Source organism: Tamandua tetradactyla, chromosome 4, assembly GCF_023851605.1.
Source record: "Tamandua tetradactyla isolate mTamTet1 chromosome 4, mTamTet1.pri, whole genome shotgun sequence".
In the NCBI taxonomy this organism is placed as follows: domain Eukaryota; kingdom Metazoa; phylum Chordata; class Mammalia; order Pilosa; family Myrmecophagidae; genus Tamandua; species Tamandua tetradactyla.
Window position 1 is genome coordinate 103,915,643 of NC_135330.1, and position 26,214 is coordinate 103,941,856.

At 39.1% G+C, this 26,214-nt stretch overlaps 1 protein-coding gene across 5 annotated transcripts in view; it reads left to right on the top strand.

The window, feature by feature from the left end:
* The first annotated feature begins 1,198 nt into the window (after positions 1-1,198).
* The window catches only part of LOC143681249 (uncharacterized), a 147,816-nt gene continuing 122,800 nt past the window's right edge, over positions 1,199-26,214 (top strand). For 3 of the 5 annotated variants that reach the window (XR_013174487.1, XR_013174488.1, XR_013174489.1), the window contains exons 1-2: positions 1,199-1,349; positions 12,973-13,058. The gene's annotated coding sequence lies outside the window, so the exon portion shown is untranslated. The remainder of the gene's footprint in view (positions 1,350-12,972; positions 13,059-26,214) is intronic. The other 2 variants (XR_013174491.1, XM_077158102.1) reach the window with 1 other exon arrangement.

The window sequence follows — 26,214 nt, forward strand, 5'->3', positions numbered from 1 at the left end:
AACAAATCCACTACAAGGGAAATACCCCAGAAAAACCCTTACTATTTATAAGCCCCAAAAATATCTCAGTTCCTAGTCCCTCTTCCTTGGTTATTTCCTTCTCTGCTCTGTTGTTTGAGGACCTGGGATCTTCAGTGGCATCACACGTGAAATATTCCTAGCACCTGGAGCTGCTGACTTTTGAGACCAGGAGCTGTCCATTCTACCGATTGACCTATAACTACCAGTCTTCTTTTGAGCTGGGAGTGATGCAGAGAGGAGACCTCTTTTCCAAGGAGCCTCAGAACAAGGCTCTGCCCCTGGTCAGCTGGGCTTCTGACCTCCTTTCCTGGAACTCACTTCCCAGCCACTGCTGGGCAGGGGGCTAAGAGACACGGGTAGGGAGAGGTCTGGTTCTCTTCCTTTTCCAGCTGCATTCTCATGCACGATGCCTCAGCCACTGGCCTCCATGCTGTAGTCTTCTAAGGCAGCAACACTGTCCATCTCGCTCCAGCTCCACAAGATTCCCAACTTTCTGCCCTCATGGGTTTTTGCCTTCATTAAAAACCCTGGAAGAGGAGGCAAATCTGCCATATTTCGCAAGAGGTTTTAGATATTAAATTCTAAACTTCTGCCAGGGTTGAAATAGAGATGTCCAACTGGCGAAGCGCCTTTGTCGAAGTTTACTGCGCCAACAATCTCAGGTGCTTGAGATTACAGAATCAGTTTCTCCTGGGTCAGAAAACTGAATTCCAAGCTTGGGACTGGGTCCATCACGTGGCAATTGTCCACAGCAGCTTTTCCAAAACCCGGAATGACCACGCTGTGGTCATTCAGGGGACTAAGGGGACCTGCAGAATTTTCCCGACGGATTGCTTTCACGTGCCCCATCAACTGGGCTGAAGTTCTACCTGTTGTGTTTCATCGAATCTACGATTCCATTAGTTTTAAGATGCACTATTATTTCCAGAGTCAGTAAGGAAAACAAAATGCTGCTGATACAGCAAGAACACACCATTCATTGTTAGACACGTCCTGACTTTTCAGAGATGCTAAAATGAAAAGAATACGCACCCTAAAATCGAAGAAATATGGCAGTTCTTTCGTCACTTTTCCCTCTTCCCTTTGGCCCAGTAACAGGCCACCTTTCCTCCCCCGGCCTCACTGCAGAGAGTGCGCGGCGACACCGGAAGCGCGTTCCTTCCGGCTTCCTCTTCCCTGGACGAAAGCCCTGTTACCGCGAGAGTTCCGTGCTCCAGGGCTCTTCACTAGCGCCGGGATCCCGTGAGACCGCAAACGGAGCGGCAGCTTTGGGCTACAGGAGCGACTGGGATGGACTCGACAAGCGACGGCGGGCACCGCTCTCGTAGGTGAGTCCACAGCTCCTGAGGGCCGCCGTTCGGATGGCGGGAGCGTGTCGCTGGCCCGGCCTGGGGCGCAGAGGGTCTCCCAGTGGCGCGGCGGCCGGACCCGACCCGCGTAACCTGCGCTGCGATTCTTGGAGGGTGGGGGTGGGGAGGGGGGAGGGTGCGCTGGCAGCACCCACACGCGGATAACAGGTAAAAGTTTTAAATTATTTTATTTTTAATCAATGAAAACCAACTTGCAGACATGTTCTGATAATAATGCAGTAAGGTTTCAAAAAGTAGTAGGTATTAAGAAAATTGTGAGCAGTCGTTTACATATTCTAGGTGATTGAAAGTACTTTATAGGTCTGTTGGATTGCTAGTTCAGTTCTTCCATATGGCTCTTATTTAGTTACATACATTTTTCTCATTCAGTACAAACGTCCCAAAGGGATGTTAGCCTTTTTTTTATCAGGTCATAATAAATGTCTTACTTGAAACCTTAACGTACGTTAGACAAAATTTTATGTACTTAGAAAATGCTAACATTATTTCTCATAGAATGTTACCAAGAAGAAACTCATAATTATTATTCACATTGATCAATTGAGAAATCTTAGGTCATAGTCATCCACGGGGTCTCAGGATCAATGATTGTAAGCTTAAGTAATAGGTAGGTAGGTTCTCTTGTTGTTCCCAATTCAGAGTGGAAAATGAGGAGATAGAAAGGCCAAGTCCCCCCAAACTCTCACTTGTGTGTTTATGTTTTCTCCAATAACTTTTCTTCTGGTAGATACAGTATCCTAGTTTTCCCATTTCGACTGTACTCAAACTCAGCTTTGTTAGTTATACTATTGTGCTACCATCATACAGTATTGTGCTATCCATTTCTGGACCTTTACACTCAGCCTTATTAAATATTCTATATTCCTTAACCATCAGTTGCCTAGTTGCTACGCTCTATCCATCTCCAGATACCTATGCTGTCAAAATTAACTCCCAGAGTTTGCTCATTATAGTTAGTTCACATTAATGAGACCATACAATATTTGCCCTTTTCTTTCTGACTTATTTCATGCAACATAATGTCATCAAGGATTATCCATGTTGTTGCATGCATCATGACTTCATTCGTTCTTACTACTGCATAATATTCCATCCCTTTGTTTATCCACTCATCAGTTGATGGACATTTGAGCTTTTTCCATCTATTGACAATAGTGAATAATGCCACTAATAACAATGGCATGTAAATTTCTATTCATGTCCCTGCTTTCAATTCTTCCAAGTATATACCTACTGATAGGATTGGCATATCATATGGCAATTTATACTTCACTTCCTGAGAAATGACCAAATTATCTTATAGAGTGACTGCACCATTTTACATTCCCACTGGCAGTGAATAAATGTACCTATTTCTCCACATGCTTTCCAGCAGCTGTAGTTTTGGCTTTTTTTTGATAATGGCCATTCTATTATATGTGAAATGATATTTCACTGTGGTTTTGGTATTAGTTTCTCCAACAGCTAGTGAAGTTGAGCATCTTTTTAGCCATCTGTATTCCCTCTTTGCCCATTTTATCCCTGCAGATTTTATTGAGATATGTTCGTATACCATATAATTCATCCAAAGTAGGCAGTGACTCACAGTATCATCACCACATTTAATTTGCAACCATTTTCGTTGCTCCAAAATAAAAAATAATAGTAATATAAAAAGAAAACCCATTTGTATTTCCTCTCTGCAAAAGTGTCTATTTTTTTTATTAGAATGTCTTTTTGTTGTTGAGTTGTAGGATTTCTTTATGTATTCTGGATATTCAACCTTTATTGGATAGGTAGTTTCAGAATATTTTCTCCTATTGAGTACACTATCTTTTTGCTTTCTCGACAAACTCCTTTGATGCACAAAAATGTTCTTGGTCTGAAGTCCAAAACATTTACGCATGCAGACCAAGGAAGTCTTAGAGAAAATAGTCTTAATTGGTTTGGTACAGGAAAGTTTTCCTTGGCTTAGCCTAGAGTTAGAGGAACTAAGCTATGGTAAAAAACAGGAGATGGGGATTATGATTGTGTATTCTCACATGTCAGGTCCTGGGAGAACAGGCACTTGAATGAAATAGGAACTTAAATAAGATTCAGTTTGCTGACATAGGGGTTAGCTCATTCCATCTGAGCCTACTTAATATATTTAACAGTTTCCCCAGGTTTGATCTGGCTCTCAACCATTGACAGCTGTGATAAAAATTATTGCTATTACACATCACTCTCAGTTACTGCCTAAGGTCTTGTAGTAGTAATTCCAGGTTGTTTTTATGTTGGGCTCCAGAAAAGCATTGTTGTAATCCTGACTCTGTTGGGGGCAACCATTTCTTATGTCCTAACTCAATACTGTAGGTCAGAACCCTTTGATTAGATTATCTTTAAGGAAATATAGTGTGCCAAATTGTGGTTGTGACCTTTTGATTAAATGAAGATGTAACTCTGCCCATTCATGGTGGGTCTTGATTAGTGTGCCAGTTTGAATCTGTTGTGTACCCCAGAAAAGTCTTGTCCTTTAATTCTCATTCAATATTGCTGGGTAGGATCGTTTTGATTGTTTCCTTAAAGATGTGACCCACACAGTTGTGAGTGGTAATCTTTGATTAGATGGTTTTTATGGAGATATATCTCCACCCCTTCAAGACAGGTTTGCTTACTGGAGCATGCTTCATGTATTTTGGAGCACTTTGGCTCAGTGCATAAGTATTTATGATTGTTATGTCTTCTTGTTGAATTGTTCCTTTCATAAATACATTGTGTCCTTCTTTGTCTCTTTTAATTTTTTTATGCTTTAAATCTAATTTGTCAGATATTAGTATAGCTACTCCTGCTCTTTTTTGATTGTTGTTTGCATGAAATATCTTTTCCCAATTTTCAACCTATTTTTGTCTTTGTGTCTAAAATGAGTCTCCTGTAGACACCATATAGATGTGTCCTGTTTTTTAAATCCATTCTACCAGTCTTTGTCTTTTGATTGAGGAGTTTCTTCCATTAACATTTAGTGTTATGACTGTAATGGCAGTACTTCTTTCTTCCATTTTGCCTTTTGGATTTTATATGTCATATCTAATGCTTTTTTCTCTTTTTGCCTCTACTGATATTCTTCATTTCTATACCCTTCTCCAGACCTCTCTCTCCTGCCTTTTCCTATCTGCCTGTAGTGCTCCCTTTAATATTTCTTGTAGAACTCGTCTCTTGGTTACAGATTCACTCAGTGATTGTCTGGAAATTTTAATCTCCCTCTCATTTTTGAAGAACAGTTTTGCTGTATATAGAATTCTCGGTTGGCAGTTCTTCTCTCTTAGAGTCTTAAATATATCATACTACTGCCTTCTCGCCTCCATGGTTTCTGCTGAGAAATCCACACAGTCTTATTGGGCTTCCCTTGTATGTGATAGATTGCTTTTCTGTTGCTGCTTTCAAAACTCTCTCTTCTCTTTGACATCTGACAGCCTGATTATTAGGTGTCTTTGAGTATCTATTTGGATCTGTTCTGTTTTGGGAATGCTGCACTTCTTGGATCTGTAGTTTTATGCCTTTCATAAGAGATGGGAAATTTTCAGTGACTGTTTCCTCCATTAACCTTTATCCTCCTTTTCTCTTCTCTTCTCCTTCTGGGACACCCACAACACATTTATTTGTGTGCTTCATGTTTCATTCAGTTCCCTGAGACCCTTCTCATATCTTTCCATTCTTTTCCCTATATTTTCTTTTGTGCATTGGATTTCAGATTTCCGGTCCTCTAGTTCACTAATCCTTTCTTCTGCCTCTTCAAATCTGTCATTGTAGGTTTGCATTTTTTTTCATCTCTTCTGCTGTGCCTTTCATTCCCATAAGTTCTGTGATTTGTTTTTTCAGACTTTCGATTTCTTCTTTTTGTTTGTTCAATGCCTTCTTTATATCCTCCCTCAACTCACTGATTTTTTTTTTTTTGAAGCTATGGGATTGTTTCCATAGAGATGTGACCCACCCAATCAACTCATTGATTTCTGATGAGATTTTCCATGTCTGTTCAGACATCCTAAATTAGTCGTTTTATTTTCTTTATCTGATTTGAATTGGTTGGTTTGTTCCTTTGACTGGGCCATATCTTCAGTTTTCTTAGTATGACTTGTGATTTTTGCTGAGGACTAAGAATTTGATTTCCTTAATTAGTTTATTCTGGAGGTTGTTTTCACTCTTTTGCCTAGGATTTTCTTTCTGGGTGGCTTTGTTATCTATCTGTTCTTTGATATTCAGTTCAACTTATTCTAGATATCTAGCAAAGGTTCTATTTAACTTATCAGAATTTTTCAGTTGTTGTTTTTCTGTTTCTTCTCCTGCCTATATGGAGCCTTTTTTCTTTTTTTTTTTTTTGAGGAGGGTCTCCTCATGCTATAGACCCCAGACAGATTTCCTTGACCAGACTAGCCCATGCCTCAGGAGGAAAGAGTCCCCAGACTCAGTTTTCCCTGAGGGTGAGACCCAGAAGGTTGCCAGACTTTGCTAAGAATCCTCTAGACTCTGTTTTTCCTGTTTTGCCCAGCATGTGGTGCTTGTCTGCCCACACTTTCCCACCAGCATAAAGTGGTGTGATGCCTTTAATTTCAGCAGATTCTCCCTGCCAGGTGTGGTTGAGACAGAGAAGAGGTTGTAGGTTGGCAACTACCTATAGCTGCTTCAGTTTTTCAGTCCCTGGGGCATGAAGTCCTTGGGGGGAGGAGTCGGTGTGAGCTGGATCCACCCTTTTTCTTGGGGAAGGTACAGCTTCTAAAAATTCCTTTCACCTCACTAGTTACTTTGTTTCTCGGAGATGCTTAATTCTGTCCTTGCCTGGGTTAGAGCTAGTGCCTGAGAAGGTTTCCAGTTCTATCTAATGAGCTGTTAAGTAGTAAAAACAAAGCAGGGGGTACAGGTGGGGGTGGGGCTGGGGGAAATCCTTTTCAGAGCAGGACCCCCACACCTTGAGTTTATCAATCAAGAGCTTAAGTTAATATGTGGCTCTATGCATCTCCCAGCTCTGTTTTTTAGGGCCCAGTCCTTTTCCAGTATTTTGTGCTATGCAACTCAAAAGGCCTCATTTTTTTTTTCTTTTTCCATCAGCCCTGCCTCCTCCCTGCCATGGCAAAACTCCTGGTACCTTTAGCACTTATTTCAGGATTATCTGTGTTGGGGGCCTATTTTTAGTAATAAAAAATCTGTTAATTCCACAAGTGGAGCTAGGTTGAGCTAAACCCTTGCTCTTTGTAAAGTCTGTTTCCTTTCTTCTTGTGGATCCAGGCTGCTGCATCCCTGGGGGAGGAACACCAACCTCTGTGGCATGAGGGAGTTACAGTTCTGTGTGGAGTCTCAGCTGGTCCAGCTTTCCAGACTTGCGTGGGGCATGTGTCCAGTCACTGATATAGCCCAAGAAGTTGTTCTGTACTGTTCCTGTCTATTTACTAGCTGCTCTGGAGGATGAACTAAATTCCATACTTCATTAAGCTGCCATCTGGTGCCTGGTCTGTGATTTATTTTTGCCACATAAGTAGTCATTTATTTTAGCACTTTTTGATGTGACTTTTTTCATAATTGAATTGCTTTGGTGCACACCTTGGGCAAAAATCAATTGACCTGAGAAGTATGATCAATTCTGGACTCTGTTCAGGTCCACTGAGATCAGTGTTGTCCTTACCACAATAGCACACCATCTTGAATACTGTAATTTGATAGGCAGCCTTGTATTCAGATAGTGTATGGCCTCCTATTTTTTTTTTCTTTCTCATAATCATTTTGTCTCTTATGTGTCCTTTGGCTTTCCACATAAATTTTAGAATCAGCTAAAAAGTTTTCCATGAAAAATTTTGTTGAGATTTTGATTGAGAATGCATTGTATCTAAAGATAAATTTGGAAAGAATGGACATCTTTACAATAAATTGTAATAATTTTTAGATTATTGTGGATTTCCATCATGTGAGCCTTTATATCTTTCACCTCTTTTTTTTCTTTTTTTTTTTTTGCCTTCACTTTCTTGGACCTTATAGTACAATGTAGAGTGACTAGAACAGATGATGTGATGATATCCTTTGACTTGTTCCTGATCTCAGAAGGAATGTACTCAAAATTTAACCCTGCCAATGTTTTTAGATTCCCTTTATCAGATTAAGGAGACTTCTTTCTATGCTTTGTTTGGAAAGGTTTGATTTTATAATTTCTTTTTTTAATTTTTATTGAAAAACAGTGCACAAGCACATACATTCTTAACATACAAACATTCCATACATGGTATACAATCAGTGGCTCACAATACCACCCCATAGTTGGGATGGTGATATCATCACCATGATCATTTTCTAGAACATTTGCATCACTCCAGAAAAAAGAAATAAAAAGAAAAAAAGAAAAAACTCATACATACCATACCCCTTACCTCTCCCTCTCATTGACCACTAGTATTTCCATCTAGAAAAGATTTTATTTTTTATCAATTTTATCTCTTTATTGAGATAGATATTCCTATGGTTTTTCTCTTATTTTATTTACTAAATTTCATTGATTGATTTTATTGTTTGTTTGCTGAATTTCATTGATTGATTTTCATATGTTAAACTACCTTTTAACATGAAATTAATGTTAACATGAATTCCTGGAAGAATCTTTTAATATGTTTATTGTATCCTCATAAAACAGTTTGGCAGCTGTCCTGTTTTTCTCTTGTTTAGGATAATTTTGTAAAGAATGGTATTTCTCCTTTAATAATTGGGAGAACTCACCTGTGAATCTGTGCTTAGAGATGTGTTTTGGAAAGGTTTTTAGTTACAGATTTATTTCCTTTAATAGACAAAGAATAATTCAGCTTTTCTTTCTTTTTATGACACTTTCAGTAATGTTCTAGTTTGCTAGCTGCTGGAATGCGATATACCAGAAACAGAATGGCTTTTTAAAAAGGGGAATTTAATAAATTGTTAGTTTACAGTTCTAAGGCTGAGAAAATGTCCAAGTAAAAGCAAGTCTATAGAAACGTCCAATCTAAGGCATCCAGGAAGAGATACCTTGGTTCAAGAAGGCTGATGAAGTTCAGGGTTTCTCTCTCAAGTGAGAAGGCACATGGCAAACACAGCCAGGGCTTATCTCTCAGCTGGAAGGGCACATGGCGAACACAGCATCATCTGCTAGCTTTCTCTCCTGGCTTCCAGTTTCATGAAGCTCCCTAAGAGGCGTTTCCCCTCTTCATCTCCAAAGGTTACTGGCTGCTGGCCTCTGCCTCGTGGTGCTACAGCATTCTCTGCTCAATCCAAGTCTCCTATTCACTAAAATGTTTCCTCTTTTATAGGACTTTAGAAACTTATCAAAACCCACCCAAATGGGTGGAGACATGTTGTCACCTAATCCAGTTTAACAACTACTCATGATTAAATCACATCTCTAGGGAGATCTGATTACAGTTTCAAACATACAGTATTGAATAGGGAATAGGGTTTTGATTAAAATGTGGCTTTTCTAGGGGACATACATCCTTTCAAACCAGCACAGGTAATTAATATTTTCTAAGAAATTTATTTCATCCAAATTGACAAATTTATTGGCATTGTTCATATAACCTCTTATTTCCACTCCTGATATTAGTAATTTGTTTTCCTCCCTTCTTCCATGTATGTTTCCCCACTCTCTCTTACCAGTCTTGTGAGGTGTATGGTAATTCTATTAAAGTTTTAAAAAATCGAATTTTGTGGCTTCATAGATTTTCTCTTATTTGCATGTTTATTTTATAGTTATTGATTTCTGCTCTCATCTTTATTATTTATTTCCTTATCTTCTCTTGGGATTCAATTTGGTTGTCTTTTTCCAGATTCTGGAGATTGAAACTTAGATCACTGATCATCAGGTTTCCAGCATTTCTTCTTTTCTAAGATATGCATTTGGAGTTATAACTTTGTCTCTGAACCTTGCTTTAGGTACACCCCATGAGTTTTGACATATATTTTTCATAATTTCTCTAACAATATTTAAAGATTTTCATTTTAACTTCATATTTGACTTTTAGGTTATTTAGAAGCATACTGCTTGATTGCCACAGATTTGAGAATCTGGTTGTCTTTTTGTTGAATTTCTAGTTAAATTGCACAGGGTGAGAGATATACTAAATATTATTTCAATCTAAAATGTTTTGGTACTTGCTTTATAGCATGGCATATGTGTTTTGGTAAATGTTTCATGTTCACTTAAAAGAATGTGTTCTACAGTCACTTTCCTTTAGCTGTTTGAGCAATTTTAGGACCATTTGGAAACTGTCTTTGTCTGGTATGTCCCAGTTTTGGTCCTCCTCATTGCTGGTTTCTGAAAAACTCCCAGAAGCTTTCAGTTTGCAGGTAGCTTTTGAGGTCCATTTCCTTAGAGTATGCAATGCAGAATGGGAAATTTCTACTTATTTTCATGTATTTATCAGTATAGGCTTATATATTTCATTGATTTTTCTAGTGATATTTGCATCCGTATTTAGATTTAAAATCTAAAATTAGGTCATTAGTAGAAGTGATTCTGTTGAATTTCACTCAAGCATAAATTCAAATTCTCAGTAAGGAACTGTGAAGTATATAGTACTTAAATTTAGATTTTTACTTCTGCAGAAACACTTATGAAATGAACTTCTGCTTTATCTTGGGAGAGTTAGTAAACATGTTTAACAAGTCCTAGCAAGTACTGTATGGCCTCTGCCCCCTACTTCCCTTTCCTGTATTCCACCTTAGTAACCTGTTTCATTTTTGCCACATTCATGTCCATCACAAATTTTTGTATTTTGTCATTTTTCCTTTATTTTCAGTATTAGTCAGGAAATTCTGGCTCTTTGTCCAAATAGACCCAGCACATTTCGTCCCTTTTGTATTTCCAGAACTTTGTATATGTCTTGTTATAAAGAATCAGCTGCAAAGTATTAAGTAACTAATTAGTGCTTTAATTAGTGCTTAAATCAACCTTTTCCCTCTAACTTTTGTATGGGGATTTAATTTTAGTTCATCTTATAAATGCAGTCAGTACAAATAGCATCTGACCCATGGAATGAAACCCTGGTGAGGTTCGATATCTGTGCAATCAGAGTTTTTTTGAAATGTATCAGTCATTAGATTTGTTAAATATTTTTCTCTATACAAATGGACTGCAGAGGTTGAATTCTCCCATTTAAAAAAAAAGGTGAATAGAGCAATGGTCACTCAGTGGCAGAGCTCTCACCTGCCATGCCAGAGACCTGGGCTTGATTCCTGGTACCTACCCATGTTAAAAAAAAAAAGGTGAATAGTTCAGAACTTTCAGAGGAGAGCAAAATTATACTATTTTGTGCAACTTGCCTGATAATTCAGTTGAACCCAATGCCCCCTCTTTAACTTTGGATTCAGTGAGATGTGAGCTGTCATTACTCATTTCCATTTTATTCATTTTGTCCATTTCCATGTATTCCATCAAAATAGTATCTTAAAATATTAAAATTTTATTGGTATGTGATTTTTTTTTTACTTCTCCTGCTATTTCAACTCTAGAATTAGAATGAGGAGAGACTAGGATTGAGTCTTGAGATGTTCTAATATTTTTTTGAGGACTACCATACAGAGTACAGGAGGAAGGAGTGACTAGAATAGCTTGAATACACTCAGGGAACTAACTGAGAGGTCAGAATTCTAGGAAAAAGAAAGTTACCCAAAGCAGGTCATGGTCCAATAGTTCTTTGAAACTACACTGAATCCCACAGACTGGATTTATGGGGAGATCATTGGAAATGGTAGCATGATTTATTGAAGAGGAATCTTTAGTGATGTTGGTAAGTCATCATTTGAAGCAGTATGAGAAATGGTGATCATGGTCATGCAGTTTGTGATACAAGGAACAGGATATCAGGCATGAGAGGAAAATTTACAGAGACATTTTGCTTCAAGATAGATGAAAAAATGTGTTTAAGTAATAAGAGGATTGATTGTGATAAGAGGAGACTTGCTGGTAAAGATTTTAATCACCACTATCCTTTCTGAAGAAACAGAAAAGACAGGAATTAAATCAGGGTTAACTTGTCACTTCAATGAGAAAGAATAACTAATGGATATGAATACAGGAATAATTGTAGAGATTTTGGTTCTAAATGAGGTGATTTGTCAGATTATATCTTTCATCTAATTATTATGCATTTATTCACATCTGCCAAAAGAAATGTGAGAGTGAGATTTTAAACTATGAGACCGGAAATGATTATAGAATGTGAAAGTATGATTCAATTATCAAGATATATCTGTAAGTACTAGGAATTGTGACTCTGCATTTTGCCCTAAAACAATAGTTTAGTAATGTGCTATGTCAGATGCAATAATGGACAAAAGCAAGTAATTAGAGTCATCTCCCATGCGGCAGATCTAGTAAATGCTCAAAAGTTTATTCATTGATGGAATAAATACTCAAAGGGACCTTAGAAATATTCTCAGGAAGTACATAGAGTAAATTGACCTTTATCATCAGGGTTAGAATAAGGATTATACTTCTAAGAAATCTATAATTCTCTGAGAATATTTAATAAACCATTTTTCTCTGGATTTCAGGTAAAAATAAGTAAGCTAATCCTACCTCTTGCACATTATCACTATTTGTTCATGAAATGTAATTAATGTTTTAGAGGAGCATTTACATTATATACATCAATTCATATAAATAATGAAATTATATTTTATTATATGAAATTTATATATGAATATATGAAATTATTGTATTTTCATCAGCAGGCCACAGCTGATGATGATCTATTTATATATGAAAAAGACTCTAGCTACCCCTTAACAGAAATATCAGAGTGAGCAAGTAGAATTTCTTCCAAATCTCTTCATTCTTTATCTTGTGAACATCCTAATAGTATGATGAGTGTGGGACATGACAATGACATTATGACCTATCTGCCTGTGCTATTATCTGATATAGGGGATTTTCATGATTAGATTTGAATTATGGGAGTCATTGATCCTCCAAATTGAACAGTACCTTGGATAGATCTACCCCATAAATTTAAGTTTCTTGACTGATACCCAAATCCATTTGGGTGAGATCTAGAACTTATTGTTGATGGGCTTACATTGTTATATATCACTTGTTAAAGACCCAAGATGATTTAGTGCAAGTGTACTCAGAAGTGCAGGTGTAGGTTAGGGTAGGGAGAAAGTGAGTATGGAGACCAGGGATGGGTGTTGGAGAAACAATGCTGGCATATCAACTGAGCATAATTATATCTGAGAAGTTCCAGAGTGCTTGCTCTGATACTGGAGACTTAATTCCAGATGAATCATTGGTCAGGAAATCCTATGTTCTGGAGTTGGGAAGGAAATTAAAAATCTCAGGACACCGTGGGATAATTAATACATACAATTCAGTGATTTTCATGTTCTTATCTGTAAAATGAAGGCATTCATATCTTCATTGTTTGCTGGAGAAGCTAGTACCTCCTATGTCTTGACCCCAGGTTGAGGATAAACCTCTCTGATTCTCTTGGAGTGCCCTTCATGTTCCTGTTGCTTGGACTGGGTTTCCTCACGGGTAAAGGTTTTGTAATTTGTGATAGGTAAATCCTAGGAGTTGTGGTCAAGTCTTGAGTCTGAAGGTTTCCATCTCTTTTCTCAGCTTTGCTCACCTACTACTTGTCTGGTTGTGAATGAAAATCCAAAGGAAGACACTTGTCAGCTAAGCTATTGACCATGCAACCATGGGTGAGTAGGGAATTCTTCAACTGAAGCTATACCACTGTTGCCAGCAGATTTGGTGGTTTCCACTATTAGTGTGAATATTATGAGGCCATTCTTGAGATATTCAAGGATCTCAGCGTAAGTTTAGTTTATCTAGACTCTGGAATAGTTTTGCCAAGTTTGGGGCCCATCAATAAGTAATCTTCTGAATATTGTAATAGTTTTTTCTAGCTGCCATTAGGATTATGTATTCTCTTTATAGATGAGAGATGTTTTCTTTTTCTCACCCAACCATGACCTCATTGGAAAAATAATTCAGTCATAGATCATGTGAGTATCTGAAGTTGGCTTAAACATGTGGTGAACTTAGGTGATAGAGTTGAATAAGAGCAGAAGTTAACAGTCAGTTTCAGCAGGTACATGCAGTCAATCCAGCTTTACACATGACGGGGTATAAGACTATGCATTTTTGACCAGAGCCCAAGAGAAGGTTAGAAATAAAAGGAAATGAAGAATTATTTATTTATTTCCTCCATTTTAATTTTCTTTAAGTTTTGACAGTACATATTTGCACGTTTTAAAATATTCCAAAAACGATAACTATAATTTTCCTTACAGATATTGTTCCTAATTTCCCTTCAATTTTTGTAAATCAGCTTTATTCAGATGTTATAAATGTATGCAGTGTATAAGAACTATTGTCCCCTTACATTGAATAAAATTTATGGCACTGTGAAAACTTTTCAAGATTGGAAGAGATCAGAAGCAATGAAGGGGCTTCTTTTAATTTTGAACAGCAGATGAGATGAAGGTATAAGAGGGACAATGAAAATTGCGCTTGTAGGCCCTACAAAATGCTGAGAATGAAAGGTCTTTTACCACAGGAATGATCAAACTGGGGTCATCTTTCAGTACAACTGTCTTGGTGGTCCCTTGACTTGTGATCCTACACCAACTGCACTTAACATTGTTTCAGACATCTGAGGGAGGCAGTGGGTACTAATCCAGAGTTATGTATGCAACCAGTTTGCTTTTGCAGAATTCTACATATTGATTCTACAATCTATGACACATTAATAAATAACATATCGGTGAATGAAATTTAGATTGGAAGCACCTCACACAAAAACACATTGAATCTGTTCAAATGCATAATAATATGTTAAACAGTTTTATACATGAGAGGAAAGGGAGGTCATCTGTATTCAACCCTAGTCATTTTTTTAAAGTGATATGTCAGATATCTCTTGCCTTATGATGAGTCTAGCTATACCTGAAATTGTTCGATAGCTGGAGTTGTGTGTATTCAGACTGTCTCAGTTTCTCTGAGTGTATCTGAAAGGCATATAGCAGGTAAGCATTGAGATTAATCTTATTGGAACTTCAAACACATTTTCAGCTTTACATACACTGTCTCTCCTTCCTTAGTGCTGTCATTTGGGCATCACACTCAGTTCTTTGTTAAGGATGACCTTGTGTGAATGCAGGTTTCTGTTATGTGTTAAGAGTTAATGACCCTCAAAAATGTAACTGTAGACTTCACCTAGGAAGAGTGGGCATTGCTAGACACATCCTAGAGAAAGTTATTCACAGAAGTAATGTGGGAAAACATCAATCATCTGGTCTCTGGGTGAGTCTCTGAGCATTTACCTGTCACCAGTATGTATCTATCAGTCATCTGCCTAATCTGTTTATCTCCTATCTACTTGTATATCTATCATATCTATCATATATAATCTCCTGTTTATTTCAAGAATCTAGGTCACCTTCTCCTTGATGTTGCATAACCTTCCTATATTTTATACTAATGTACTTAAATTATTTTATAACAAATTCAACCAACTAAATGAAACATGTTTTTAACTTTTTACTTACATCTAGTTGACCCCCATAAAATTTATACTTCTTGATTACAACTTAATGTCTTTCTTGAATCTCAAGGATCTCCAACACTCCCAGTGCTGGGAAGTTAATGAATGATGTTTGAATAACTAAATAAGAAACTGTACAGTTTTTTAAGCGATTATTCTGCTGTAAGGGCCATACTGAGGCTTCAGAACATACCACGTGTATAATTTTCCACTTAGACTTTAGATTGTTTTCTTGGAGTTTAAGTTTATTTGATTATTTTTGAAAATAATAATCAACTCTGGAAACAGAATGTCTCTTTATTCAGAATGTGGAGGATTCTGCACTTTCTGTTTGAACTTATGTTCAAAATCAGGTGTTCCCGCTATGAGAAAAAAGGTCAAAAGTTCCTCTTTGCTGGGGAAGTAGTGTCAGTATTCTATATTCAAAGTACTTTTGCTTACTGACCTTTAATGCTTACCTATTTCTTTGGTAACCTATCGTGGACTTGATAATATATGATCAACACTTAGCTCAAACTCCAGGTATCATCTCTTCTGTAAACTGGATGTCTGGTCGGGAAATCAGATGTGTTTTCCCAGTTGGTACAAGGAAAGACTGTGGAAAGAAGAAATGGAATTTCTGTAAAACCAGAGTCAAGGTGAGTTCTGGGAACCTGAGCATCAGTAGTGGAGGGGGATCTTGCATAAGTGAATATGTCCTTGGAAATATTCATATCAGTTTTCTTTAAATGAGTTATGATTTCTGAAATATAGTTGAGTATATTGAGGAAATTTTCTTTGTATGTGGTCATTATTTTATAAACCTAACCTCTATTCAGGTGTGTTTTACTTTGGGAAGAGGATATTCATGTATTATTGGAATTAAGTTTTCACATAATGAGTCTTGTCCTGGTCTTACTCTCAGAAGATTTTCCCTTTTTTTACCTCTGTGATATACCAACTTTTCATTTTTGTTATGTTTCAGTCCTGAAAATGTTCTCTGATTTTTAATGCCCTTTAATGTTTTCTTCTGCCTAGAGTATTCCTTAATTTGATATTCTTTCTCAGCCAGGTATTATTGTTGAAATGTACTGATGGGTATTTTGAAATTTCCATGCTTTTATTTACATTATCATACTCTAAAATTTTATTATGTTTTTTTACCCAAATAATTCTAGGCAGGAAAAGTGCCTGTAAACAGCAGGAAATCATAGTAATGCAACTTTCTTATAGAAAAAAGGATTCTGACATTGTGTCTTTGGTAAGCTTCATTAGTGTGAACCTTAGTTTTCCAATTAAATATCTGGGGATTGAATAAATGAGGAATTGAGTACAGTCACCTAGCTGTAATTAATATTGGACTTAAAAGTTAATTCAGTAATCTGTAACAGTTTGAATTTAGGGAAAATTAAACAGAACACAAAACTCTTGAATTCTTAAAGATGATTGCAGAAACATGGTTCACATACATACACTTTGAAAGATCATAAGGTTCAGAATTTATCACATAGCTCTGCAATGGGATAGTATATTAGAGAAAATCTGCATGCATGAAGGTAAACAACGTGTATATGAAACTGAAATGGGAAACATTTTAGTTGGAGACTTTCACCGAAGGATTAGCTAAGAATTTATTTGTAGGGAAATGAAGAAATGTATATATATGGACAGATGCTTGGCAGTCTCTCATCTAATTTCCTACAGCAGATATCTCACACTCAAAATAATTCCTTTTAATATAACAATTTGCATGAAGATTCCACACTCAGATCCACAGTGATTCAACATGCATTAAATCCCATGAGAAAAAAACCATGTTTAAGTAAATCACTTCAAAAAGTCCTCAGTGACCAGTCATCTTTTAATCAACATCAACAGATTCACACTAGAAATATATCTTATGAATGCCATCAAAGTGCAAAGGCCTGTGTCACAAGTTTTGGTGACAGAGAATATAATGAAACTCAAACTGGAGATAAACCATATGAATGCTTTTTATGTGGGAAAGCATTCACTAGAGTTTATCACCTTAGACGACATGAGAGAACTCACACTGGAGAGAAACCTTATGAATGTCATCAGTGTGGGAAGGCCTTCACTCAGTATTCACAGTCAGCAGTATGAGAAAACTCACACTGGGAGAAACCCTGTGTGTGTCAGCAATGTGGGAAAGCCTTCAGTCAATGTCAGGATGTTAGATGACATGCGAGAACACACACTGGAGAGAGACCCTATAAATGCCATACATGTGGAAAAGCCTTCAATGATTGTTCTGCCTTTAGAAAACATGAAAGATCTCACACTGGAGTAAAATCACCTGAATGTCATCTATGTGGGAAAAACTTCAGTTGTAATTCTTACTTTAGATGTGAGAGAACACACATTGGAGAGAAACCCCATAAATGTTATACATGTGGAAAAGCCTTCAGTCAGTCTTAAAATCTTAGACAACATGAGAGAACCCACACCGGAGAGAAGCCCTATGAATACCATACATATGGTAAAGCCTTCAGTCGATGTTCTTAATCTTAAAAAACATGAGAGGATTCACACTGGAGAGAAACATTATGAATGTCACACATGGGGGAAAGCCTTCATTGATTGTTATACCCTCAGACAACATGACCAAACTCATGAATGCCAGCTATGTGGGAAAACCTTCAGTCAAATCCACCTTAGAAAATGTGAGTGGAAACCTACTGGAGATAAATCCTATGAATGCCATCTTGTGGGAAAATCATCAGTCAATATTTTCATCTTATGCAACATGAGAGAACACACCTGAAGAAAAATCCTATGAATGACATACATGTGGAAAGGCCTTCAGTCAGTGTTCTACCCTTAGGTAACATGAGCGAATTGAAACTCAAGAGAAACCACGTGTGCCAGTTTGAAAGAATTTATGTACCCTAAAAAAGCCTTGTTTTAATCCTAATCCATTTGTGGAAGCAGCCGTTTCTTTTAACCCTTATTCAGCGCTTATGCCAGAAACTTGATTAGATTATCTCCACAGACATGTGGCTTGCCCAATTGTGGGTATTAACTTTTGAATAGAAAGAGATATAACATATGACTCCACCCATTCCATGTCGGTTTTGATTAGTTTCCTGGAATCCTTTGAAAGAAGAAGCATTTTGGAGAAAACATCAGAATGCTGCAAACCATGGAGCAGAGAGTCCACCAGCCAGCAACCTTTGGAGATGAAGGAAAATGCCCCTGGTAGAACTTTAATTGGGACATTTTCTTGGCTTAGAACTGAAAACTAGCAACTTATAAATTCCTCTTTTTTAAAGAGCCGTTCCATTTCTGACATACTGCATTCCAGCAGCTAGCAAACTAGAACACCATGAATGCCATCTATGTGGGAAAACTTTTGCTCATAGTTTTACCTTCAGGAAACTTGAGAGAATGTGCAGTGAACAGAAGCCATGAGAATGCTATTTGTATGGGAACAACCTAATTTTTCTAATTGAAGACAGCATGAAATTATTTGAACTTGTGAAGAAATCTCTGAATGCCATCATTATGGGAAACCCTCAGTCATATTCTGACTTTAGATGGGATGAAAAAACTCACACTACACAGTTTGAATATGAAAGAGATTTTAGCCATAGCTTTAAACTTTAAACACACCAGACAATGCACATGCTGAAAAAACACCATGTAATCATTGTGGTAGTGCCTTTAATCATCAGCACCATTGCAGTTAATATAAGAAAACTTATACAGGGAAGAATCCATGTGAGTGTCATCTTTGTAGCAAAATACTTAGTAGTTGGGCTGATGAATTACCTTATGAAAGAAGTTACCAGATAAATCCGATGGAAGTGGAAGTCCTTTACCGTTCTACTAAGCAAGCCAGAGAAATTACATGTGAAAAATTCTTTCTGTATTCAGTATGAGAGCGCTTCAATTTGTAACTAACTCTTTAAATAAAATGAATGGGCTCTGTAGGAATGAATCACTAGGTCTGTAATTACTGGGCAGAAGTTACTGTGTCTCTGAGGAACGTTGTTTTGTTTGAGGGAATTGTACGAATTATTCTATGTTTGGTGCCTATGTTATAGACTGGCAGTGGAAATTCTGTGTTTCAGGATAGGAGAATATGAAGTCTGATTTGTGAATTTCCTGGAATAAATGAATATACTTCTTTTTCTTTATTGTGTTTAATGGACCAGTGATAGACATTTTTTGGATCAGTGATTAAATATCTGGAGGGGAGGAACAGTTATGTTCATTTTGTTTACGATCTTGGAACAATACTACATTTGGATAACACTATTTATGAGTAGGTGAGAGGGTCCTGCACATAGTAGTTCATTGAGTCAAGTAGACATTGACATTTCCTGTTTCCCCTCAGTAATGGCTGGTTAGGGAATATCAGTCTGAATCCACTGAAATAGTTATCTTAATAATCAGAAAAATAATATATCCCAGAGTCTATAGGGCAAAGCCGTTATGATGGGCCAAATGTGGAAATCCAGTCCTTGACATTAATTTTGGAAAAGTTATCCAGAACATGGAAATATGAAAAATGTTCAGCTAATTTCATGATTTTAAAAGATTAGTTAATGCTTTTCCAATTAAGTTGGGGCACTAGCAGTATTTTTGTTCTCATTGGTACACTTGATATTTATGAAATATTGAAAACCTAATTGCTTTGCTCTGAGGGGAAACAGGAAATGTCAATGTCTATCACTGGTTGTTCACTGTATGGGGATTTTTTCCTTAGATATGGGCCTTTCTGCTTGCTGGAGGACGGAGAAGGTCACCCCAGTATTCACAAGAAATTTATAGGGTTGCCTCCGATTTCTAAGGTGACCTTGGGCTCCCAGGGGCTCAACGGAATGGAGCCCCAGCCCCATCAGTTCGCCTCTTCAACTAGAATGGGCTTCGGTTTCAGTCCTTTAAGTCCTCTTTTAGGGCATTCATTTTTTCAGTGTCTGTTCTCTGTGCAGTAGGTGCATTGGTTTGCACCTAGGCCTAATGTTTTTCCTTGGTCTCCCATTCTTTTTTCAACAGTTTTCCATCTACCTTTTTGTTTTTCCTGTTCAGCCATTGCGGATACTAAAATTTTGGCCATTTTTTTGGACTGCATGGTCCCAGGGTCATCTCTTATTAAAAGTCTTTTGGGCAATCTCTATCAGTTCGGACCGCACTTTACCCTTAAATCCTTCTAATTTCTGTAATTTTTTTCTTATATCTGGGGTCGACTGGGTGACAAAAGCTATATTTATGGCTCGCCTATTTTTGGGTGCCTCTGGATCTATAAGGGGTGTACAAGCGGTATGCCTCAAGGAGGCGCTCAGGGAAAGCGGCTGGAGATTCATCTGGCTTTTGTATTGTTTCGCTTACCCGAGACAAGTTGGTCAGCTTCTTGGCCGCTGCTCGTATTCCCCGGAGCAGAGTCTGGCAATACCAATCAAGAGCCTCCTTACCTCTATCAGTGTTGGGGTCCTATCCGGGATAGGTGGAGGGGAACACAGCCTCTAATTGAGTTGATTCAGTAGTAGGTTGTCCATCAGGCCCAAGAATTAACTTCCTCGCCTCTCTCCTGACTTGGTCTCGTTCCTCGGAGATGAAGAGGGCCTGGAGGAGCTGTTGGCAGTCATCCCAGGTGGGCTGGTGGGTAAAAAAGACAGTCTCCAAGAGGGAGATGAGCCCTTGGGGCTTTTCAGAGAAAGAGGGATTCTGGTTCTTCCAGTTACACAGATCGCTAGAGGAAAAGGGGACATAGATCATAAAAGGTGGGCGGTTGTCCCCCAGGGCAGGGCCAACCTGCCTCAAGGGTAAAATTGGAGCTCTGGAAGAATCAGATTGTGAACCAGAGGAAGGGTGGTATGGAGGAGAGTGAAGGTCACCTCCCAGCTATTAGAGGGGCTGTTTGCCGCCTCTTGGCCGTTTCTCCCCTCTGGTCTTAGAGGGTCGGAGGGGCTGTTGGGTATGGGGGAGAGTCCATCAAGAGAGGGTCCTCTGATGGTCCTGTCAGTACTGGGATCCTATTAGTCCTTTCTTTTTGAAAGGTTTTTATTAAAAGGGCCATTTTAGCTCTGGTGGTGGTGGTGGGGGGGGCTTTCTTTTTGGGACTCCAGACAAGACTGTAACCACTTGGGTTTTTCTGTTAAAATTTCAATCCAAATTAGTATATAGGGGATTTGGTCAGGGTGGCCTGGATTACCAAAAATTGTCCTTTGAATTTGATAAGCTATAGATAGGTCTGTGGTTCCCTCAGAAGGCCACCCAGAACCAAAAGTCAGCCACTCCCGTTAACAGTTTTTCCAAGTCGAAGGCATTGACGGGGTTCCATAGTCTCCAGCCTTCTGCTGAAATTCCTGGGAATGTTTCAAAAAACACTGAAGGGGAGTACAGACAGATGAACTTAACTGACCCATGGCAATTATGACAAGAATGACACAGAGTGTGACGAGACCAGCAATTGAGAGGAGGGACAAAATGAACCAAGACAAAAAAAAAGCATTATCCCTAATTGATTCCTAACCAGAATCCTGGGCAACGTCTTGCTCCAGGACTAGACCTTGGAAGTAATGCTGTGTCCAGCCTTCCAGAGGTCCTCACTGGATCCAATAATAGATCTTTACTCACCGGTGAGGTTTCCATGAACAGATGACTCCACCAGATTTTGTATAATTTCGGAGGGTCCTGTAGAACCGGCCCAGTCCCTGGGTCAGATGAACGTCTCTCCAAGGCCTTCCCCTAGGCTGGACCTTGGTTCCGGGGGCAATCCCCAGGACCTGTGTTCACCAGATGTCCCATTAGGGATGATCTCACTGGGGCCTCCAAATGTTGTGGGGCGCACTGAAAGAGAGACCTCACAATTCAAAACTGCAAGCCAATTGGGAGTCTTTATTAGCCGGCTGGCTACTGCCTCAGAAACCTCCAAGAAGGGAGATTCAGAGAGCAGCCCCCAGAGGTTTTCAAGGTGTGCTTATAAAGGCTAAAATCATGTTGTGGTTTGGCAGTTGCTGGCAAATCACAGAAGCGTAATCACAGAAGCAAGAAAATGCCGTTAGCTGTTGCCAAAACACATCCAGTTCCCTCAGTTCCCTAACATTGGTTATTGTTTAACTCTTGGGGACATTCCCTGCTTGGGCCTGATTGATTGCTCCTTGCTCTCCACAATATGTAGACATACAAGTGGACTTGTGTAGTGTATTAAGTCAGAGTGGGGGAAAAAAGCAGAAAGTTTGGAGTTAAAAATAGACCTTTTGGTTGCAGATGACATTAGGTGTGTAGAAACCACTACTAATTTGCTAAAGAAAATTAGAGGCCATTACCAATTTTAGGAATATCACAGAGCCTGAAGTAACAGCAGAGTTCAATTTCTGCATACTAGAAATTTACTGAAAAGGGTAATCTGTGGGCCCATAGGTTCATGCTGCAGAATTTGCATGTCCAATTCAGGGCTGGATACACTGTGCAGCAGCAGCTGTCATGGGAAGTTCAGCTATTTCATGTATGTCACTTAGGTTAAGTCCATTATACTCATTCTCCTGGAAGGTATCCTCCTACCCTCACGAAGCTCTGTATCCTCATTGGGTTTTTGACACCTTTATGGAGTTTTGTAGAAATAGGATATGTAGACTATTGGGTGGTGGTTGTTAGATACATTGTATACATTGATGAGGAAAACAGAAGAGCTGAAGGCTTCAAATGAGAAGCTTACATACCATATGATAGATGTAAATGTTTCTATGAGTGCCTGAGGGAAAATCTTATTTCCTATAGCCACAGACTTGAGATATCCAAAAATCAGACTCATAATGTTGTTAAAGTAGCAACTTTACAACATTAGCTGAAATCTCAGTCTTGTATGGTGTTTGCCATTAAAGTGAGGGCATTGATTGGAAAGGAGTGGGACCCTGAAAATTAGGATGTTGACATGGATTGATAATGATGGCGGTGGAGAGGTTGAAAACCTATGTTGTGCTGAGTTTTTTAGATAACCCTGTAATAGTCTGTCCTGAGGACTACCACCCTACCTTCAGCCTTCCCTGAGGAGTTGGCCACCTAACCTCCATCTGAAGGAATTAACCCTAGAATGATTAATCCTTTTTCACCAGATGAAACTGCAAATGAATACCCTGAAGCAACTGACTTGGAAGATCCTTTTAATTCTTTTCATAATCTACGCCCCCCAACCCCTTGTTTCTTCCAGACTAGACAGAAATCCTAACAGTCCCTAAAAGGTGAGGTACAAAGTGTCAACCATGAGGAGGTATGTTATAGTCCAAAAGTATTGCATGAGTTTTCCAACTCATATAGACAGAAATCAGGGGAATATGTGTGGCAATGGATTTTAAGGGTGTGAAATAATGTTGGGAGGACTATAAAGTGGGATCAGGCTGAATTTATTGATATGGGTCCACTAAGTAGAGATTCTGCATTCAGTATTACAGCCTGAGGGGTTAGAAAAGGCATTAACAGTTTAGATGGTTGTCTGAAACGTGTGTCAAAAGGTGGCTGACATTACCTGAGGTTAAAATGCTAGAACTGCCCAATTATAATGTAGATGAGGGAATCCAATGGCTTAGAGAGATTGAAATGTTAGAGTCAGTTTATGATGAAAAGCCTGGTCATACACCCCAGGAGTTTCTGGAGTATGCACGTTTTACCAGAACTGCAAGAGATAATAAATTCGTGAGACTAGCTCCATCATCCCTGAAGAGGTCTGTAGTTGCCCTTCTCTGTAGGTCAGATATTACTATGGGAACTGCTGTCTGGAATCCTTAAACGCAATGGGGGATGATTGAATCCTGTGTTGGTGAAAGGCAGGAGGCAGCACTTAATCACCAAGGAGAAGGTGAACATGGCTATCATAATTGACAGCAGACTCAAAGTAGGTGTCAGAATAATCTGATTCACAGAGACTTGTAGCATTGGCTAGATCGTTGGGTACGTAGAGGCACAGTAGATGGGCAGTCTACTGAATACTTGTTTTCAGTGGTATTAGCAAAAAGAATTCTAGATCAAGTGAAAAGAAGTCTAACTTGAATTACAAAAACAGAGAGTCATAGCTCCTTAATTAGTTTCCAGACTTGAGACAGTTTATAGACCCAGACCCTCCGTAATCAGGGGGAGGCCAGGTTCCTTTGGGGGAGGACCCTGTTGCAGTACCACAAATTTGTATTGTTAATCTTCCTCCAAGCCTTCCTCAAGGAGACCAATGGTCTTTTACTATGGTAACTGTGCAGTGGGGAAAAGGAAATGATCAGATATTTTGGGAATTATTAGACATTGGTTGAGAAGTGACATTAATTCCAGGGGATCCAAAATGTCACTCTGGTCCACCAGTCAGAGTGGAGGCTTATGGAGGTCAGGTGATTGATGGAGTTTTAGCTCAATTCCATCTCATGGTGTGTCCAGTGAGTCCCCAGACCTGCTCTGTAGTTATTTCTCCAGTTCCAAAATGCATAATTGGAATAGGCATACTGAGCAACTGGCAGAATCCAGACATTGGCTCTGTAACTCATGGAGTGAGGGCTATTATGGTAGGAAAGGCTAGTGAAAGCCACTAGAACTGCCCCTACCTAGCAAAATAGTAAATCAGAAGCAATACTAGATTTCTGGAGGGATTGGAGAGATTGCTGCCGCTCTTTAGGACTTGAGGGATGCAGGGTTGGTGATTCCCATCACCTCTTCATTCAACTGTCCTGTTTGGCCTGTGCAGAAAACAGATGGGTCTTGGAGGATGGCAGTGAAGTATCGTAAGCTCAACCAGGTGGTAACTCCAATTGCAGCTAGTGTTCTGGATGTGGAATCATTGCTTGAGGAAATCAGAATATCTCTTGGTACCTTGTATGCAGCTGTTGATCTGGCAAATGCTTTTTTCTCAGTTCTGTTAGGAACACCGGAAACAGTTTGCTTTCAGCTGGCAAGATCAGCAATATGCTTTCACTGACCTACCTCAGGTATAAAAACTCGCCAGCCCTATGTCATAATCTTATCTTCAGAGACCTTGATTATTTCTCCCTCCCACAAGACATCACAGTGGTCCATTGTATTGATGATATCATGTTGATTGGACTGAGTGAGCAAGAAGTAGCAACTACTCTAGTCTTATCGGCAAGGCATTTGCATGTCAGAAGATGGGAGATAAATCCAACATAAATACAGGGGCCATCACCTCAGTGAAGTTTCTAGGTGTTCAGTGGTGTGGGGCTTGTTGAAATACCGCTTCTAAGGTGAAGGGTAAGTTGCTACATGTGGCCCCTCCTATGACCAAAAAAGAGGCATAACACCTAGTTGGTCTCTCTGGATTTTGGCGACAACATATTCCTCATTTGGGTGTGCTACTCTGGCCCATTTGTCAAGTGACTAGAAAAACAGCTGATTTTAAGTGGGGACCTGATCAAGAGGAGACTTTTCAACAGGTCAAGGTAGCTGTATAAGCTGTTCTGCCACTTCGACCAGTAGATCCAATGGTGCAGGAAGTGTCAGTGGCAAATAGAGATGCTGTGTAGTACTTTTGGAAGGCCCTTATAGGAGAATCACGACACAGACCCTTAGGGTTTGGGAGCAGAGCCTTACGTCTGCTGCAAATAATTACTCTCCTTTTGAGAAACAGCTTTTGGCCTGCTACCGGGCCTTCACAGAGACTGAAAACTTAACCATTGGCCACCAAGTTACCATCAAACCTGAGTTACCTATCATGAGCTGGGTGTTTTCCGACCCACCAAGCCATAAAGTTGGGCATGCACAGCAGCACTCCATCATGAAATGGAAATGGCATACACAAGACAGGGCCAGAGCAGGTCCTGAAGGCACAAATTAAGTTTCTACATGAGGAAGTGGCCTTGATGCCCATGGTTTCCACTCCTGACACATTACCTTCTGTTTCCCAGAGCAGAGCTATGGCCTCTTGGGGAGTTCCTTACAGTGAATTGTTGAGGAAGAGAAAACGGGGGCCTGGTTTAGAGATGGTTCAGCATGATATGCAGGCACGACCCAAAAGTGGACATCTCTTTCTGGGAGTCCTTGAAGGACAGTTGTGAGGGGAATTCCTCCCAGTGGGCAGAACTTCGAGCAGTGCACCTGGTTGTTCATTTTGCTTGGAAGGAGAACTGGCCAGAGGTGCATTTGTATACTGACTCATGAGCTGTTGTTAATGGTTTGGCTAAATGGTCAGGGACTTGGAAAGAACACAATTGAAAGATTGGTGATAGGTCAGGGGAAGAGGTATATGGATAGATTTTCTGTGTTGGCTAAAAAACGGAAGATATTTGTGTCCCTTGTGAACGTGCACCAGAGGGTGACTTTAGCAGAGGAAGTTTTAACAGTCAAGTGGATAAGATGACCCCTTCTGTGGATAC